We start from the raw sequence: 21,171 nt of genomic DNA, 5'->3' as shown, positions 1-21,171 counted from the left end.
GACGGGGGAGGGGATCATGCACTTGCGCTTGGGTAAAGGTCTTCAGCTGGTGGAGGCAGCACTTGTGCTGGTGTAAGGGACTCCGGCTGGGAGTGGGATGCACTTGCACTGGGATAAGTTGGTGACTTTTGGGGAGGCTAGAACTTGGTGACTTTTGGGGAGGCTTCTGAAGTCAAAATGGATCAAGTTACAAATTGGAAAGTCAGTCAGAACTTGGGCTGGGCGGTTCCAGTTAGACATTCCAGAGGAATTTCAGAGTGTGGCTTATCCTCCAAGGGGATCAATCAGCAATAGGTTATGTGGTAATGGAGCACCAATCAGTGAAACGGCTGCCTTTCAGTTAGTATAAACACATCCTAATTAAAACACACTGCATGTGGAAACCCTTATTTGATAATATCTTTCATGCAATACAATTAGAGACTATACATGCTTATCAGAACACAACAGTATAACAAACGTTCTGAAACAACTATTAATATTTTTCCCAATTTACAGCAAACAACTCAGTTCAAAATATGACATGATAATAAATGTTGATAACTTGAAACCAACAACACACATCTAGCATTCAAATGATTGAAATTGTACAATCATCTTTTGCTCGCCTCAGGTTTACTTAAATAATCTCAAAACCATATTACGTTTCTCTAGGGTGTAGCCTAGTCTTATCTTATCTTTAATACATTTGAAGCCAATACTGAATTGGGCAGTTTGCCACTTAATAAATTGTATTCCTTTATTTATTGGCACCTCTACCTTTCTTTGTTTTATTTTTTCTCTTCTGAAGGGAAATAGCTCTGCAGTAACCCACCAATACAAGTGGGCTTCCCTCATGTCTATAGTTAGGTCTAGAGTCTCCTTTTCAGGGTGGAGTATCATAGGGCATTACTTCCATTCACTCCTCTCTGTCTGTCCTAGTCCCCAAGCATCTTTGTGAGTGGGATGCATTAGAGATGGACGGTGGTCTACTATCATCGAAAGAGAACCCGTCAGTTCACACAGCAGAATCCCAGCAATCCTGCAGTAGAGGAACCTCACAACACCAAAGGATCTGATGAGGGACTTTAAAGGGGCAGAAGCACCCCGAAGACTGGAGTGAAGACTCCCATTAATGGACTTGGCTGAGACCTAAGCCTTCAGCAGGTGAGTCTCTGGAACCATCTGGAGGGAGGGGAAACCTCTACAAGACCCCCTCCCTCTATTTGTATACTTAATATCCCATCCTGGGGCTGACTGCAACCTTCCACATGGTAGGCTTAAGAAGCAGCAGTGACTGGCAGAAAACAGAAAAATCTCTTGGGACCAAAGCAAAATACTGCGGATGCTAGAATCTGAAATAAAAACAGAAAATGCTGGAAATCTCAGTGGGTCAGGCAGCTTCTGTGGAGAGAAAAACAGAGTTAATGTTTCAGGTCGATGACCCTTTGTCAAAACCCAGTTCTCCACAGATGCTGCCTGACCCGTTGATTTTTCCAGAAAAATCTATTGGGATCCCAGGTGCCACCTCCCTCTATTTGCATGTGGTGAGTAGGCAACAGCAATCCAGGTCAAATAACAAGGTGGCGATTGGCCACACTACCTAAATCTTTGTGCACCTTGCTGACTATATAGCAATTAGGACTGGGAACCCTGGCTGATTTTCTCTTGTCTAACCCAGACACACTGAAATTCTTTGTAGTAACCCAAACACATCCCAGGCTAAATCAATTAACACAGCACAGACTTGATACTGATTTTGGGACTTTCCAAGTCGGTATACCATACAAGGTGCATTTAGTCACTAAGGAATTGAAGTGGCTCTTCTTTTCACCATTAAATCGTATTATACTATATACTGGATTAAAGATACCATGCAGTACTTAAGAATGCTAGGCATCATTTCTTATGGATCCAATGTGTCATCATGGTTAATTTATGCTCAGATTGCAAGTCTGAGCATTCAGAAGTGCTATCTCCTTGCTGAAACCACAAAAAGTGATTACAGTGGAAACATAAATGTGGCTGCGCTTGGGTCCCACTTCCTGGTGCTACCTTTCCATAGGAACATAAGAACATTCAATGAGATCATGGCTGATCTTCTACCTCAACTCCACTTTCCTGCACTGTCCCCATATCCCTTGATTCCCTTAATATCCAAAAAATCTAGCGATCTCTGTCTTGAATATCATCATCATAGGCAGTCCCTTGAAATGAGGATGACTTGCTTCCATGCCAAAAAGGGGTGAGTTCACAGGTGTTTCAATGAAGGACCTAATATTCCAGATCACAAACTACATCGTGAAGGGTGAAAGATGCCTGTGCTTGGATTTTTTTAACGTTGCACACCAGGCATCACACAGGCTTGACAGAGCTAGGTCTTGGTCCAGTTGCAAGGGTTACCCAAGACTAACTGGAGACTGTTATTTATGTGGACTTGTATTTATTCTGTACAGCCACCAGAGGGCTCATCTCCTGGAGTCCGAAGGGATCCCATAATCCCTTGGGAGCACAGGTACTTAAGGAGACTTCACAGGTTGAAGAGGCACTCTGGAGACCTGCAATAAAAGACTAAGGTCACACTTTACTTTGAGCTCACAGTGTTCAGTCTGACTCTTTCTCCATACACAATAACTGACGACGAGATACAGATAGTAAACCCAAAGATGCAGAGAACAGTGGGCATTCTGGAGACATTTTTGGAGGGAGATGATTGGGAAACTTTTGTGGAGCGACTCGACCAATACTTCGTGGCCAACGAGCTAGATGGGGAAGAGAACGCTGCCAAACGAAGGGCGATTCTCCTCACCGTCTGTGGGGCACCAACGTATGGCCTCATGAAGAATCTGCTCACTCCAGTGAAACCCACGGAGAAATCATACAACGATTTGTGCACACTGGTCCAAGAGCATTTGAACCCGAAGGAAAGCGTTCTGATGGCGAGGTACCGGTTCTACACTTACAAAAGGTCTGAAGGCCAGGAAGTGGCGAGTTACGTCGCCGAGCTAAGACGCCTTGCAGAACATTGTGAATTTGAAGGACATTTGGAGCACATGCTCAGAGACCTTTTCGTCCTTGGCATTGGCCACAAAACCATACTTCGCATACTTTTGACTGTAGAGACCCCAACCTTGAGTAAGGCCATAGCAGTAGCCCAGGCGTTCATTGCCACCAGTGACAATACTAAGCAAATCTCTCAGTACATAAGTGCTGCTATAAGTACTGTGATGTTGTTTTTGAATCGTAACGTACAGGGCAGGTCACACATACCTGCAGCTGCACGTCCGCAGATGTCTCAGAGTCCACCATCAAGGGTGATGAATGCAAGGCCATTAACACCTTGTTGGCGCTACGGGGGTGATCATCGTTTCCATTCATGCCGATTCAAAGGGTACGTTTGCAAGGGCTGTGGAACAATGGGACACCTCCAACAAGTGTGCAGGTGAGCTGCTAAGCCTGTTAAACCTGCAAACCACCATGTTGCAGAGGAGGACAGATCCATGGAGAATCACAACAAACCAGAGTCTCAGATAGAGGAGGCGGCGGTACATGGGGTGCACACATTCACCACAAATTGTCCCCCGATAATGCTGAATGTTGAACTAAATGGACTCCTGGTGTCAATGGAGCTGGACATGGGCGTGAGCCAGTCCATCATGGGCAAAAAGACTTTCAAAAGGTTGTTGTGCAACAAGGCCTCAAGGCCAGTCTTAACTCCAATTCGCATGAAACTAAGAACTTACACTAAAAAACTGATTCCTGTAATCGGCAGTGCTACCGTAAAGGTCTCCTACGATGGAGTGGTGCACAAGCTACTACTCTGGGTGGTACCGGGTGATGGTCCCACGCTGCTCGGCAGGAGCTGGCTGGGAAAGATACGCTGGAACTGGGATGACGTCCGAGCGCTATCGCCCGCTGATGACATTTCCTGTGCCCAGGTCTTAAACAAATTTCCTTCGCTGTTCGAACCAGGCATTGGGAAATTACAAGGAGCAAAAGTGCAGATCCACCTAATTGCGGGGGCGAGACCCATCCATCACAAGGTGAGAGCAGTACCATACATGATGAGAGAAAGGGTAGAGATCGAGCTAGACCTGCTGCAACGAGAGTGCATCATTTCACCGATCGAGTTCAGCGATTGGGCCAGTCCTATTGTCCCAGTCCTCAAGGGAGACGGCACCGTCAGAATCTGTGGCAATTACAAAGTACTATCAATCGTTTCTCCCTGCAGGACCAATACCACTACCAAAGGCTGATGACTTCTTTGCAACGCTGGCGGGAGAAAAGTTGTTCACGAAGCTGGATCTGACTTCAGCCGACATGACACAGGAACTGGAGGAATCATCGAAGGCCCTCACCTGCATCAACACGTACAAAGGTCTTTTTCTTTATAACAGATGCCCGTTTGGAATCCGATCAGCAGCGGCGATATTCCAAAGAAACATGGAAAGTTTACTGAAGTCGGTCCCGCACACCGTGGTCTTCCAGGACAACATCTTGGTCACAATCGGAACACAGTTGAGCATCTGCAAACCTGGAGGTGGTTCTTAGTCGACTCAACCGCGTGGGCTGAGGTTAAAACGCTCAAAGTGCATTTTCCTGGTGCCTGAAGTGGAGTTCTTGGCAAGGAGGATTGCGGCGGACGGCATCAGGCCCATCAACGCGAAGACGGAGGCAATCGATAACGCACCGAGGCCACAGAACGTGACAGAGCTGCGGTCGTTTCTGGGACTCTTGAACTATTTTGGTAACTTCTTACCAGGTCTCAGCACACTGCTAGAACCACTGCATGTCTTACTACGAAAAGGGGGTGAATGGGCTTGGGGTAAAAGCCAAGAAAATGCCTTTGTAAAAGCGAGAAAATTGTTATGTTCAAACAAATTGCTTGTGTTGTATGATCCATGTAAGCGTTTGGTACTAGCATGTGATGCGTCGTCATATAGCGTCGGATGTGTATTGCAACAAGCTAATGATTTTGGGAAACTGCAACCGGTTGCTTATGCATCCAGGAGTCTGTCTAAGGCTGAGAGAGCCTACAGCATGATTGAAAAAGAAGCGTTAGCATGTGTCTATGGGGTAAAGAAAATGCATCAATACCTGTTTGGGCTAAAATTCAAATTGGAAACTGACCATACGCCACTTATATCCCTGTTTTCCGAGATTAAAGGGATAAATACCAACACATCGGCCCGCATTCAGAGATGGGCGCTCACGGTGTCCGCATACAACTACGCCATCCGCCTTAGGCCAGGCACAGAAACCTGCGCTGATGCTCTCAATAGGCTGCCATTGCCCACCACGGGGGTGAAAATGGCGCAGCCTGCAGATCTAGCCATGGTTATGGAAGCATTTGAGAGTGAACATTCACCTGTCACTGCCCGGTAGATCAAAACTTGGACAAGCCAGGACCTCTTATTATCTCTAGTCAAAAGCTGTGTGCTTCACAGGAGCTGGTCCAGTGTCCCAGTGGAAATGCAGGAAGAGATAAAGCCGTTCCAGCGGCGCAAAGATGAAAAGTCTATACAGGCAGACTGCCTTCTGTGGGGCAATCGAGTAGTGGTCCCCAAGAAGGGCAGGGACACCTTCATCAATGACCTCCACAGTACCCACCCAGGCATCGTAATGATGAAAGTGATAGCCAGATCCCACGTGTGGTGGCCCGGTGTTGATGCAGACTTAGAGTCCTGCTTTCACAGATGTAATACATGCTCGCAGTTAAGCAACATACCCAGGGAGGCGCCGCTAAGTTTATGGTCCTGGCCCTCCAAACCGTGGTCTAGGGTACACGTTGACTATGCAGGCCTGTTCTTGGGTAAAATGTTCCTTGTGGTTGTAGACGTGTACTCCAAGCTGCCACTACTGAAAGCCTGCGGGCCATGCTTGCCACTCATGGCTTACCAGATATCCTGGTGAGCGACAACCGGCCATGTTTTACCAGTGCTGAGTTCAAAGAATTCATGACCCGTAACGGGATCAAACATGTCACATCTGCCCCGTTTAAACCAGTGTCCAATAGTCAGGCAAAGAGAGCAGTGCAAACCGTCAATCATGGCTTGAAGAGGGTAACTGAAGGCTCACTGCAGACTCGCCTATCCCGAGTCCTGCTTAGCTACCGCACGAGACCCCACTCACTCACTGGGATCCCACCTGCTGAACTGTTCATGAAAAGAGCACTTAAAACAAGGCTCTTGTTAGTTCACCCTGATCTACATGGACAGGTAGAGAGCAGACGGTTTCAACAAAGTGCATTCCATGATTGCGCAAATGTGTCACGCGAGATTGAAGTCAATGATCCTTTATTTGTATTACATTATGGACAAGGTCCCAAGTGGCTTCCCGGCACTGTCGTCGCCAAAGAGGGGAGCAAGGTGTTTCGGGTCAAACTTTCAAATGGACTCATTCACCGGAAAAACTTGGACCAAATCAAACTCAGATTCACGGACTATCCTGAGCAACCCACCTTGGACCCTATTTTTTTTGATCCACCAACATACACACCAGTGGCAACCGACATCACGGTTGACCACGAAGCAGAACCCATCATCCACAGCAGCCCTGCAGGGCCCAACACACCAGGCAGTCCAGAAAGGCCAGCTGCATAGCAGCCCAGCGAGGGTACAACAAATGATTCAACAACACCAACTTTCACACCAAGACGATCAACCAAGGCAAGAAGGGCCCCAGATTGACTCACATTGTAAATCGTTACACTATTGACTTTGGGGTGGGGGGGGGGGGCGTTGGTGGGGGGGGGAGTGTTATTATATATGTGGACTTGTATTTACTCTGTACAGCCACAAGAGGGCTCATCCCCTGGAGTCCCAAGGGATCCCATAATCCCTTGGGAGCAAAGGTATTTAAGGAGGCTTCACAGGTTGGAGAGGCACTCTGGAGACCTGCAATAAAAGACGAAGGTCAAACTTTATTTTGAGCTCACAGTATTCAGTATGATTCTTTCTCCATACACAACAGAGACCAGCTCTGCTGCACAGACCGAGCGCGCACACATATCACAGTGTCGGCTGGCCTATGCTGCCCCTGTGCCTTCACCACTTCTGGGCCCCAGATTCACGCTTCTCTTGGGCCCCGCTTACTTCCCTCTACAAACTCTTGCTGCTCCTTTTCCCCTCCTGCTGTGCCTGCCTGCACTGCAATCAGCGACCTGGCTTTGCAGCCGTCGCCCTCCTGCAGCAGCATGCACTGCTCCCTGCAGTGGTATGCTTCCACACGTTGCTCCCTCCAATGGCCCCAGCCTGCTGATGGTCTTGCAGGCTGGGACCGTGCTGATTTCCGGGCTGGGCTCACCACGCGCTGCTGCCTCCAATAGCCCCGGCCTGCTGATGGTCCTGAATCCAGGGAGACTCTCTCTCCTGGGCCTCTACCTGCAGGGCATGAAAGCAGCATCTATATACATAAGAACATAAGAATTAGGAACAGGAGTAGACCATCTAGCCCCTCGAGCCTGCTCCGTCATTTAAAAAGATCATGGCTGATCTGGCCGTGGACTCAGCTCCACTTACCCGCCCGCTCCCCATAACCCTTAATTCCCTTATTGGTTAAAAAACTATCTATCTGTGATTTGAATACATTCAATGAGCTAGCCTCAACTGCTTCCTTGGGCAGAGAATTCCACAGATTCACAACTCTCTGGGAAAATAAATTCCTTCTCAACTCGGTTTTAAATTGGCTCCCCTGTATTTTGAGGCTGTGCCCCCTAGTTCTAGTCTCCCCAACTAGTGGAAACAACCTCTCTGCCTCTATCTTGTCTATCCCTTTCATTATTTTAAATGTTTCTATAAGATCACCCCTCATCCTTCTGAACTGCAATGAGTAAAGACCCAGTCTACTCAATCTATCATCATAAGGTAACCCCCTCATCTCCGAAATCAGCCTAGTGAATCGTCTCTGTACCCCCTCCAAGGCTAGTATATCCTTCCTTAAGTAAGGTGACCAAAACTGCACGCAGTACTCCAGGTGCGGCCTCACCAATACCCTGTACAGTTGCAGCAGAACCTCCCTGCTTTTGTACTCCATCCCTCTTGCAATGAAGGCCAACATTCCATTCACCTTCCTGATTACCTTCTGTACCTGCAAACTAACTTTTTGGGATTCATGCACAAGGACCCCCAGGTCCCTCTGCATCGCAGCATAGTGTAGTTTCTCCCCATTCAAATAATATTCCCTTTTACTGTTTTTTTTCCCAAGGTGGATGACCTCACATTTTCCGACATTGTATTCCATCTGCCAAACCTTAGCCCATTCGCTTAACCTATCTAAATCTCTTTTCAGCCTCTCTGTGTCCTCTAAACAACCTGCTTCCTCACTAATCTCTGTCTCATCTGCAAATTTTGTTACACTACACTCTGTCCCCTCGTCCAGGTCATCTATGTATATTGTAAACAGTTGTGGTCCCAGCACTGATCCCTGTGGCACACCACTAACCACCGATTTCCAACCTGAAAAAGACCATTTATCCCGACTCTCTGCTTTCTGTTAGCCAGCCAATTCTCTATCCATGCTAATACATTTCCGCTGACTCCGCGTACCTTTATCTTCTGCAGTAACCTTTTGTGTGGCACCTTATCGAATGCCTTTTGGAAATCTAAATACACCACATCCATCGGTACACCTCTATCCACCATGCTCGTTATATCCTCAAAGAATTCTAGTAAATTAGTTAAACATGATTTCCCCTTCATGAATCCATGTTGCGTCTGCTTGATTGCACTATTCCTATCTAGATGTCCCGCTATTTCTTCCTTAATGATAGCTTCAAGCATTTTCCACACTGCAGATGTTAAACTAATCAGCCTATGGTTACCTGCCTTTTGTCTGCCCCCTTTTTTAAACAGAGGCGTCACATTAGCTGCTTTCCAATCCACTGGTACCTCCCCAGAGTCCAGAGAATTTTGGTAGATTATAACTAATGCATCTGCTATAACATCCGCCATTTCTTTTAATACCCTGGGATGTGTTTCATCAGGACCAGGGGACTTGTCTACCTTGAGTCTCATTAGCCTGTCCAGTACTACCTCCCTTGTGATAGTGATTGTCTCAAGGTCCTCCCTTCCCACATTCCCGTGACCAGCAATTTTTGGCATGGTTTTTGTGTCTTCCACTGTGAAGACTGAAGCAAAATAATTGTTTAAGGTCTCAGCCATTTCCACATTTCCCATTACTAAATCTTCCTTCTCATCTTCTAAAGGACCAACATTTACTTTAGTCACTCTTTTCCGTTTTATATATCAGTAAAAGCTTTTACTATCTGTCTGTTTTTATGTTTTGAGTATATACTCAAATATACTCAACGACTGAGCCTCACAGCTCCGTGGGGTGGAAAATTCCAAAGATTCACCACCCTAATCTTAGTCCTAAATGGCCGATCCCTTATTCTGAGATTATGCCCCCTAGTTCTAGACTCCCTAAGGGAAACATCCTCCCTGCATCTATCCTGTCAAGCCCTGTCAAAATTTTATATGTTTCAATGAGATCATCTCTCATTCTTCTAAACTCTAGAGAATATCGGCCTAGTCTACTCAATCTCTCCTCATAGGGCAATGCCCCCATCCCAGGAATCATTTATTTGGCTCCTAGAAATGATAATAAAGACAGTATTAGTAACAGAGCTGATTTTCTATCAGCTTGCTGGCTGCCATTTCTTTTGTCAAACCTCACAGAGCCTGGCGTGTCTCTGGCTGTCACTCTGTGTCACAATCACTATCTAATTCTCTGCAGTTCATTGTCGCCTTGCTGCTCATTGTTTCTCTTGTCTAACGTCAATGACGTGTACTCTTTTCCCCTTTCCCAGTATGTTATGTTCTGTATCTTGCTGCTGTCTCCAGTCAATAACCAATAACTTGTCCATCTTATATTTGTTGCTATTGTTCTCCACTTCTTACCCTGTCTTTGTCTCTTTTAATTTTCTCCTTGATGCTACTTATTAGCCTTTTCCTCTCACTTTCATTACTTTTGACTCCACTCACCAGAATTTATAACTCCGACTTTATCTCGAGCAGGAGTTTGATGAGGGGGAGAATGTTGAGTGTCAAGCGTGCATGGCCTTACTGCAGTGAAGTCTGTGCAAATTTAGCTCCCTGGCCTCATTTACATCTCGCAGGTGAGTCTACCACCCGATCCCGGCAGGAATGAATACCTGGCTGGCGGGCAGGAGTGCGATTTGGGCGGCAGGAGCGTCGCCAATGGGGAACTGCGGAAAGAGTTTCCGGCACTAACATAAGTTGATTAGGGTGGGTGGGAATGGGTTCCATAGGCGATTGTGCTCAAGGGGAGAGGGCAAAACACCATCCAAGGGAAGTCCAAAGTTTCCCATACCTGCTGACCCTGAAGAAAACTCACAATTTTTTTTTAATTACCTTCCCGGCACTTTTCTAAGCCTGCTGCTGCTTTCCCCTAAGTTTTGCTTTGGCTCTCGCACTGACCTGCACATTAAAGTCACATTGGGGTTCCCTTTGCGCAATAAAACCCTGACTGTTTGATATTTTTGAGACTCTTGCCTGCCTGAAGAGAAGGCATCAAACATAGCCCAAAACCCGCTTGCTAAAATGGAAGTGGGCGGGAGTGTGGCACTGAACTAGAGGAAAGGACGCTGTCTCTATTTAACATCCTTAATTCTTTTTGGGCTTGGGGGTTAAAATTGGTCCTTACTTCTTTCATTCTTAAATGTACGTATCTCCAAGCCTGTCTGTTCTCACATTCAACTTGATCTCTGAAGCCATCTCTTCCATCTCTCATTCTTGACTTTATTTCTGATCCACGATAATCTGGCCTTGCTGCTTGTTTAGATACTGACAACCAGCTTGTCGTCTATTTCCATGACTCCTCTCAACTCTGGCTCCTGGCCTAACCTCCTTGATCTTCAGCCGTGATCTTATTGAATAGTGGAGTCGGCTCGAAGGGACATATAGCCTATTCCTGTTCCTAGTTCTTATCCTCATCTCTAATGAGTGAATCTTTCTGTATTATTCAACTCATTGTCAATTTGTTGATTTTTACAAATTAAGACTCACTTTCAAACCAACACCAGAAGTAACAGAACAGAAAACAGCTCCGACAAAAAATGGATATGAGAAGCACTATTTGAGACTTGAGCAGAATGCAGTGCAGGAGATAATGGAAGCCAATATGTTACCTGAGTAGACTTAGTTTTTGTTCATTTAAATTAAGGGGGAGAAATCGGGGCGCTAACTTTTGCAGTAATACAAAAGTAACGGCGGGCGTTACATGACTGACTCTGACGTGAACTTCTGATTTAGCGCTCCAGGAAGGAATTAGTGCGCTCAATCAAGCGCTACCACTTGTCTTGGAGCGCTAAAGCTGGCAACAGAGGTGGTATCAGTGTAGCGCTGCCCAATGTCGAGGGCAGCGCTGCTGGGAATAGAGGCTCCTTTCCTCCCTTAAAGGGAAGGGCCATTGCTGCAGGCTATGCATGAAGACGATCCCCTTGTCGCCAATGGCAGCAGTGATCCACGACAATTAGCCCCGGCCTCCCTAACAACGCCTCCTGCAGCTGTTGGTGTTGCCAACCAGCCATGCCACAGAGGACAGAACCAAAGTTTGGGTCCGGGGAGCTACCGGGGCAATGCGCAGCGCCATGACATCATGATCTCTGGGCGCAGGAGATCGTGGCGCTACGGGTTACTACCGCCGCAAACCTCCACGGCTATTTCGCTGGTGTCGGTACTCTCGCCGCACCTGGAGGCACGAAGGAGGCCAATTTCTAGCCTTAAATATTTTGGAGGAAAATTTAGTTAAATTTAGTTAAGAGAAGTTCTTTATGATGTTATAAATATTGTGCTATATAATCTGCAGCCATGTGGTCCTATAGAATTTGTCCTCTATTGATTTCTGCTTCAACCGCTAACCCTGGAAATTATTTCCACAGCCTCACTTCGCTCTCTGTGTAAAGAAGTTTCTACTGCTGTTTGAATTAAATCTCTTGCATTTCATCTGGTATCAATGACCACTCAAAAGCTAGAAACAATCTGCTTTATTTATTCTGTTGCATCATTTGATCATTTTGAACACTTCTATGAAATTGCCCCCCTAATTTGTGTTCTAACAAGAAAAGACACAATTTTTTAAGGCCCTCTTCATATTTGTATTTCATCACAACAGTCAGCCTCTGAATTAATCTGCAGTGAGCCCTCTCTAAAACTTTAATATTCTTCCTATAGTTTGGAGCTATTTATTGCTTTAACTGAGATTTTATTAAAGTTTCATATAGGCTCGTCATTACTTCTTGGCTGTTATATTCTATACCATTTGAGATACAACATAGAATTCTATTAGCTTTTTTTTTAAAAAACAGCCTCATCAATCTGAGGTGCTGCCTTTAATGACCTATGAACCTGTACTCCCAAATCCCTTTGCTTTTCCACAGCACCTTCCCTTCAGAGCATAATTACTACTTAAAAAAAAACTCATCTTCTGTTATCTCCTCAGAGAATTCTATAGGGTTTTTCAAGCATTTTCATCCCTTTTGAAATCCACGCTGGCTATTTCTAACTATCTTCTCTTTATCTACATACATACTAATTTGATCATTAATTAGAAATTCCATTTTGGGCTAAGAATTCAGGGGCTTAACATCATCCGTTACTGGCAAAAAGTTGCTTTAAGAGGGCGGCTGCCGCTCTTTCGCCAGCTGGTGGCCGGGTCCCGCGGTGTCCTTAACAGCGGAGGCAATGTTACGGAGCTGGAAAAAGGCGGTTTTAGTTATGCCGCGGATATGGGGCTGTAAACTCATTTCAGGGTCAAATATGACACCTAGGTTGCGAACAGGTTAGGGAACGCAGTTTTTGGTGGGAACCAAAGATAATGGCTTCGGTCTTCCCAATATTTAATTGGAGAAAATTTCTGCTCATCCAGTACTGGATGTCCATCAAGCAGTCTGACAATTTAGTTGCCAAGCAGGGGTCGAGAGAAGTGGTGGAGAGGTAGAGCTGGGTGTTGTCAGCGTACATGTGGAAACTGATACCTTCAACTGTTTGGGCTCTAAGCTCTGGAACTCCCTCCCTAAACCTCTCCATCTCTCTTTCCTCCTTTAAGACACTCCTTAAAACCTACCTCTTTAACCAAGCTGTTGGTCATCTGCTTTAATTTCTTCTTTTGTGGCTCAATGTCAAATTTATCTGTTGAAGCACCTTGGGAGGTTTTACTATGTTAAAGGCGCTATATAAATAAAATGTATTATTATTATTCACTTCCCTAGACCCAGCAGCACTGCCGGTAACAGCCATTGCCCCGCAAATTGAAATGAGGCAGAGATGACGTCAGTCGGCATGCAACACCGACTTAAAGTCACCATGGCGAACTTGGACCTTTGCGCTGAGTTCAGCTCTGGGTCCTCAGCTCGTCAGGTAAACCAAGCGGGCAAGCAGATTCACAGAGGTGCTGTCAGCACCTCTTAAAGGGACACACACATCTTTCTAGTAAGTTTGCATTTAAGCTGTAGAACTGTTTTTTTTTATTTTATTGAAGTAGTGGCTTGCTGCAACAGATGTTAAAAGTTTTTTTAAATGTACAGGGAATGCTGCTGGATGCTTGCACGATGGTAAAGGAAGGCCTCTGAGAAGATAGAAAATGCTGCAAATACTCAGCAGGTCAGCCAACATCCGTGTAGAAACAGAGTTCACGTCCAGATCAAATGCTGCCTGACCTGCTGAGTATTTCTAGCATTTTATGCAGTCATTTCAGATTTATAGCATCCGCTCGCAGAGGGAAGAAGAAGAGGAAGAAACAGAAGCAGAAGGAAGGATGCAACCCAGACAGCCCCTTTCTGGCCGGGATATCCGGGATGGAATCATCCACCTACGATACCAGTGATCACAACCCAAATTCCCCTTTCAACATTTGTCCCTCACTTTACCCTCCCTCTATTACTGACCATCACAGCGTCATCTTGGCCATGATGCTGAAATAAAAGCCACCACAAAGCAAACTTTCCAATATAACTTTATACATCTATCCATCCAATATGACATCAAGAAATCAACTCATCACCCTTATGCGTTCCCTTAGTGACTGTCTTGTGTTTGCCTTTACCTATCCTACTGATGTCATGCAGTGCTACCCCAGTGGCTGCAGCAAGGCTGGTGGAAGGTTGCTGACTTTCAGTGGGGAACACTGCAAATGGCCTTGCTGGTCGACCTTGAGGACCTGGTGCTGAGAGTGTCAAATCTTCTTCTTTTTCTTCTTCACTCTCCTCTCCCTCTTCTTGACCATTCACTGGTTGGGCAGGCTGCATTTATTGGGTGTGTGAAATGAGGAAGGCACAAGCATGGAATTGTGGTGAGGGGATGGCAGGAAAGGAAAAGATACATGCCAGAAGGAGGATAATGTATGAGGACATCAGCAGCTTGTATCCTTTCTGCCCCACCGCTGGCCAAGGGCTCAGTCTTGTTAATGTTAATTTTTTTTAAAAAGGTAGTAAGCTGAAAATTGTATTTTTTCCACTTCACTTTTATAGTTATTATATCAGAAGCCTTTTACTGCAATGCCCTTTTAATTTCTCACAGTGTCTAGCAAACTCTATTGCCTCAGTTCCACAGGCTGTTGGAAGCTGGAACGTGGCTCTTGGACGGGAACTTCGACTCCAATGCCTGCACTAATGCTACCAGGAGCGTGGTACACAGTAAGTTCGTGAATTTTTCTCTTGTAGCACTTTGTCCATATTCAGTGGCCGTTAACCCGAGGCACTGGCCAGTCAAATGGTGGCCACAAATTTTCCCTACTAAGGATGTTAACCTAACTGGATTGTAATTACGCAGATTAGTTCTGTCTCTTTTTTTTAAATGGGTGCTACATTGGCCACTTTCCAGTCCTCAGCACACATCCACACTCAATTGAGCCCTGAAATATAATTTGCTCCCTCATCTCCTTCAGATTCCCAGGGTGTAATCCATTGGGCCTTGGCACTTTGTCTTTCGTTAGCTTAAATATCTTTTTTATTCTTTTTCTGTTATCCATTATAATATCACTCGTCTTGCACTCAAACACCTCAGGATTCATCTCCTCTCCGATATCCTCCTCTTTAGCTAAGACGGATGCAAAGTATTTATTAAATCCTCTGACAATTTTTATCATCATTGACAAATTGACAAGCCTCAACTTGCTTTTAACATTAGAAGAAGAGATCACATGGAGGTGTGAAGTGATTTTCCACAGAGATTGGTGCTGGGACCACTGCTGTTCACAATTTACATTAATGATTTAGACTCAGGAATTGGAAGTACAATTTCAAAATTTTGCAGATAACACCAAATTGGGAGGTATAGTTAATACAGAGGAAGATTGTGAGAAAATACAGATAGACATTAATAAGCTTACAGAATGGGCATGTAATTGGTAAATTAATTTCATTATAGATAAGTGTGAGGTGATGCATTTTGGTGGGAAGAATAAGGAGGCCATACACTGCTTGGATAATAAGAGTCTGAATTGGGTAGAGGAGCAAAGAGATTGAGGGGTACAGATATACAAATCACTAAAAGTAGCAAGGAAGGTCATAAGGCCATAAAGAAAAGCAAACCAAGCACTGGAGGTTCATTTCTCGAGGAATACAATTGAAAAGCAGAGAAGTTCTGTTAAATTTGTATCGAACCTTGGTTAGACCATACTGTGCACAGTTCTTAACTCCATATTATAAAACTGATATCGAAGCATTGGATAAGGTTCAAAAAAGAGTCACAAGAATGCTACAAGAACTGAGAGGATATACTTATCAGGAAAGGCTGGACAGGCTGGAGCTCTTTTCTCTAGAAAAGAGAAAGCTGGGGGGGTCTGACCTGATGGAGGTCTTTAAGAAAATGAATGCGTTTGATAGGGTAGACATAGAAACATTGGGGCCGAAATTTAGAGTCTGGATAAGGCCCGTTACCGCCATTTTGCGGCGGCCATGTGGCGGAATTGAGTGGCCGCTGCATTGCAGTCCATTGGCTGTCACGACCCAAATTCAGCCTGGGGATTTTTCGGCCTTTCCCCACTTCCGCCCCGCTGCTGCCAACCGTCGCAAGCACATCATCAAAGTGCACACCGCCACTATCCCGCACATACATCGCAATCCATCTCAAATTTACCACCAAAAATATTTGCTCCACCTTGCGGTGCCCCGGACCACATTTTCTGTTGGGGCACCTTGCTTTGTGTGTGTGCAGCACGGCAGTGCGGCGAGCCTTCAAGAGGAAGGCACACTCCCGTGGCCGCCATGTTTGTTTTTACAGGCCGACTTCCCGATCGGCCGGCCAATTATTGCCCCGGGTTCGGCCGGGCCGCCAAGAGACAACCTGGCACCACCTCTTGGGTGCCAGGTCGCTGGCCCAGCCGAAACCCTCCCTGGTGGCACAGTGGTTGAACCGACAAAATCGCTGATTCTCTCCCCTTTAAATGAGGGGAGAGACGTGGTGACGCACACGTGCACTGACGTCACCACCGCTCCGCCGCTGAGTGACAGCAGCGGTCCCGCCCCAACTTCCACTCCTCACCAGCACTTACTGTCGCACTTCCAGCCCCATTATGACCGACTTCTGGTCCGACATGGACCAAACTTCAAAGTGGAGAAAATCGCTGGGAAGGTCGCCTCTTCGCACTCGGCAGTAAAAACAGGTAAAAAAATCATGGTGCGGCAGCTTTGTGGCGGGCCTGAATTTCATTATGTTTCCACTTGTGAGGGAAATTAGAGGTCATAAATATATGAGATAGTCACTAATCAATCCAATAGGGAATTTAGGGAAAAACTTCTTTCTCCAAAGAGTGGTAAGAATTTGGAACGCGCTACCACAAGGAGTAGTTGAGACAAATAGCCTAGATGTTTGGGGCGAGAAATTTGGCTACATTGTGCCGCCCGTTAGCACCTGCGGGGGGCAGTAATGGGGTTGCTAAGGAGTTTCTGACTGGGTGAGGCTAATTCACCAACGCCCGCGAACTTCCCTGATGGTTTTGCGTTAGCACTAACACTTACAGCCTCGGTCTCTTGCGCCCTGTAGATCGTGATGTCATCAGGTGCGCAGCGCCACAAATGTGATGTTTGGTCCCGCCCCCTGCTGCTTTACCGGGCGTCAACAACGGCAGCAACAGGAGGTGTTGTTACCTCAGCTGGCCGCTTGGGGATTGATATTTAAAGGTAGTGGTGGTCAGGTAGGGCAAATTTCATTCTTCGTACCAGTCGGGTGTCTGCTGAATGTTCTTGACGGCTGATTGCTGCGCGATTACTCAGCCCTTCACTCTCTTAGAGTGCTTGGGGCTGTAATGGAAGTCACGCAGGTCCTGTAGCCTAATCGAGCCGCCGATGCTGGCAGCACTGCACTAAACATTCTTCCGTGCTCTGCCGCTACCACCCCGCTCATACACATTAGCACTCTAAGACAAATGGTAGCTTGATATAGCGCCCCACTTCCCTCTTGGAGTGCTAAAGCTGAAATTCCCAGGATGAAAAAAGGATTAGTGTGGCTATACTTTGCTCACTTTTCAAAAGTTATCACCCCAAACGGGGCGCAATGGAATTTCTAGCCCCATGTATTTAAGGCAATGCTAGATAAGCATGAGGGAGAAAAGAATAGATGGATATGTTGATGGGATTAGATGAAGAGAGGTGGGAGGAGACTTGTGAGAAGCATGGACGCTGGCATAGACCAGTTGGGTTGTATGGCTGGTTTCTGTGCTGTAGACGATGCAGCTCGAAGTAACAATTCTCCTTTTACTGATATCATTATCAAATATATTACCGTAACTTTTGATGTTTTTTTAAATTTTTTTATCATGTTCTCTCTTAGCTTTCCTTATCTTGCTTAATCTCTTTTCTTATATTCTCACAGCCTCCTTTAGTTTTTTCATTATTCTTCTAGTTTTCTTAGGCTCACTTCAATTTTAATTGGTTACAAACCTTCTTATTTATCCATGACATCCTAAAACTATGAGTACTTTCTTTGAGGGAGTTATGTGGCTGCTTTGCGCCTCCCGATAGTGCCTGCAGTGGGCAGTAACGGAGCGTTAAAGGGTTACCGACCACAGCGACAAATTCATCGATGCCCGCGAACTTCGCTGGTGGTTTTGCACTGGTGCTAACACTTACCGCCTCGCTATGTTGCCCCCTATAGATTGTGGTGTCATCCAGAGTGCAACGTCCCGTTACCGCCCCAGATGTGATTTTCACTCCCGTCCCTTGCTGCATCGCCAGGCATCAACAACGGCAGCAACAGGAGGCGTTGTCGCCTCGGTTGGTTGCTTGGCGAACGATAATTAAAGGCAGTGGTGGTCAGGTAGAGCAAATGTTATTCTTCACACCGGTCTGATGCTTGCTGATTATTTCAGACAGCACATTACTGCACGATTCCTCAGTCCTCCACTCTCTTAGAGTGCTTGGAGCTGTAATGCAAGTCGCGCAGGTTCCATGGCCCCACAGAACTAACAGGAAGAATCTTGCAACCTGTAATGGAGGTCCCCCTAGCAGACTCTGCTGCATTTAGTGGACTACTGATGTAATATGACTACTGCTGTAAATACACATGATGACAGTTTTCTGTGTAGAGCCATCTTGTGTGTAATGTGCTTGTGTTATTGATGTAAGAAAATATCACATTGGTGAATGAGAATGATATTTCTGGATTCCCTAGCTGAAATGTTTGTTGGTGGATGATCCTGCAACCCAACAGAGAGACTTTGAGAGGTTCGTTGTTTTACAGAACAGCCAGAAAACCAAGGTAAATTTCATGCACACTTGGCTGTCTTGTCGACATTGCCAGAGTCCAGATGGCATGGCCTATAGGAATAATAGGGTGCTTGGGTGAGTTCCATCATGACTGAGAGACTTTCGGACCGTATGTGGAGCAGCTAGAAATATTTTTCACCGCGAATAGTATCGTCAAAGTCCCCAGTGATGAAAAGCGTAATCGAGTGGTTTTAGAAAGGAAACAGGCTATTTTCTTGACTGAAGCAGGCGAGGTGTCTGAAACCTTGAAAAATGTGCCTGTTCCCATCAAGCCAAAAAACACACCACTGATGGAGATTCTAACCAAGTTAAAACAGCACTACTGTCCTGAGCCCCTGGAAATTGCTGAAAGTTATTGTTTGGAAGACAAGATCAATTAAATGATGAGGGTATCAGTGAGTACATTGTAGCTTTAAAAAAGCTATCCATTCACTGTCATTTTGGAAAATTTCAGGATCGAGCATTGTGTGACCGCTTTGTTTGTGGAATGAAAAATGAAGTAATCAGAATGAAGTTGTTAACAACCCCTAACTTGACTTTTGATTTAGCTTGTCAGACAGCTATGTCGATGGATATGGCCGACCAATACTCTCGAGAATTTCGTGCCATTTCTTGTCATCAGGCAACCGAGGTGATTAGCCTGCAGGTTAACAGTAAAAGACAGTTGGGCCCCAAGGCCTCAGCAACTGGCCAAGGTAACACTGAAGTCGTCTATTGGTGTCTGGGACAACACATTGCTCAAAGCTGTCCATATGTGAAGGCAGAGTGTTTCTTCTGCAAGATAATTGGGCATCTTGCGAAGGCATGCTGACTGAAAAGTAAACCAACTTTCAATGCTAGAAGTATCAAACAGCAGAAACTACATGGCATTGACGAGAAGCAACAGGACGAGGAGGTTTTGGAGATATACGTCATCAGGAGCACGACGGTATCTAACAATGATTCGCGATGTATTGTCATCCAAGTTGCCGTTGCAGGAACCAGGATACCCATGGAAATTGACACTGGTGCATCCATGAGCGTAGTACCAGAATTGCTATATCTCGACAAGTTGAGAGATTTTCGACTGAAGAAGTCAAAGATAGAGCTGCAAGGCTACTAAGGAGCTACTCACAAGTGTGTCTTGATAGGTAGAAATTGTTTGGGATCACTGAAGCTGGATTGGAATGAGATTTTCCATGTGGAAACAAAAGTTGCATCGAAAGATGACTTCATCAAGCTTCAAGGCAAGTGTCAGAGTGCAAAAGGACGCAAGACCAATTTACTGCAAGCCACGTCCCATACCATATGCACTCAAGGAGAAAGTTGAGCAAGAACTCAAAAGACTAGAAACTGAGAACATTATCTCTAAGGTAGATCTAAGTAATTGGGCTACACCCATTATTGTTGTACCTAAGTCAGATGGTAATGCTGATGCTATGTCCAGGTTGCCATCACTGTCACAAGTTACACCGAATAGGGAAGAAGTTTTCTATTTTTCATATATTGATGAACTGCCAATCACAGCTGAAGAGATTGGTAGAGCAACAAAATATGACCCAGTTATGTCAAAGATGTATGATTACATTGCAAATGGCTGGCCAAACCAGGTATCAGAGGAAGATATTCATCTGTACTTCGTTTGTAAGACTGAATTGTCAGTGGATAAAGATTGTATCATGTGGGGTGCAAGAGTACTTGTCCCAAATAATTTCAGGTCACTATAGGAGCTCTTCATGACCAAAACCTGGGAATGTGCTTGACCAAGAGTTCTGCACACAGTTATTTATGGTGGCTAGGTTTAGATAAAGATCATCATCATCATAGGCAGTCGCTTGGAATCGAGGAAGACTTGCTTCCACTCTAAAAATGAGTCCTTAGGTGGCTGAACAATCCAATATGAGAACCACAGTCCCTGTCACAGGTGGGACAGATAGTCATTGAGGGAAGGGGTGGGTGGGACTGGTTTTCCACACGCTCTTTCCATTGCCTGCGCTTGATTTCTGCATGCTCTCGGCGATGAGACTAGAGGTGCTCAGCACCCTCCCGGATGCACTTCTTCCACTTAGGGCGGTCTTTGGCCAGGGACTCCCAGGTGTCAGTGGGGATGTCGCACTTTATCAGGGAGGCTTTGAGGGTGTCCTTATAATGTATCCTCTGCCCACCTTTAGCTCACTTGCCGTGAAGGAGGGCTTGCTTTGGGAGCCTCGTGTTTGACATGCGAATGATGTGGCCTACCCAGCGAAGCTGAAAAAGTATGGTCAGTGCTTTAATCCTGGGGATTTTAGCCTGGTCGAGGACGCTAACATTGGTGTGTTTGTCCTCCCAGGGCATTTGTAGGATCTTGCGGAGACATCGTTGATGGTATTTCTCCAGCGACTTGAGTACATCATTAGTCAGTGTACAACACGTCAATCGGTAAGCAAGAAACCACCATCCATACCATTACAGCCATGGAAATGGCCGCCCAGGGTTTGGCAAAGGTTACA

The sequence above is a fragment of the Pristiophorus japonicus genome, chromosome 2 (assembly GCF_044704955.1).
Source record: "Pristiophorus japonicus isolate sPriJap1 chromosome 2, sPriJap1.hap1, whole genome shotgun sequence".
Lineage (NCBI taxonomy): Eukaryota > Metazoa > Chordata > Chondrichthyes > Pristiophoridae > Pristiophorus > Pristiophorus japonicus.
This window is presented reverse-complemented; position numbering follows the sequence as displayed.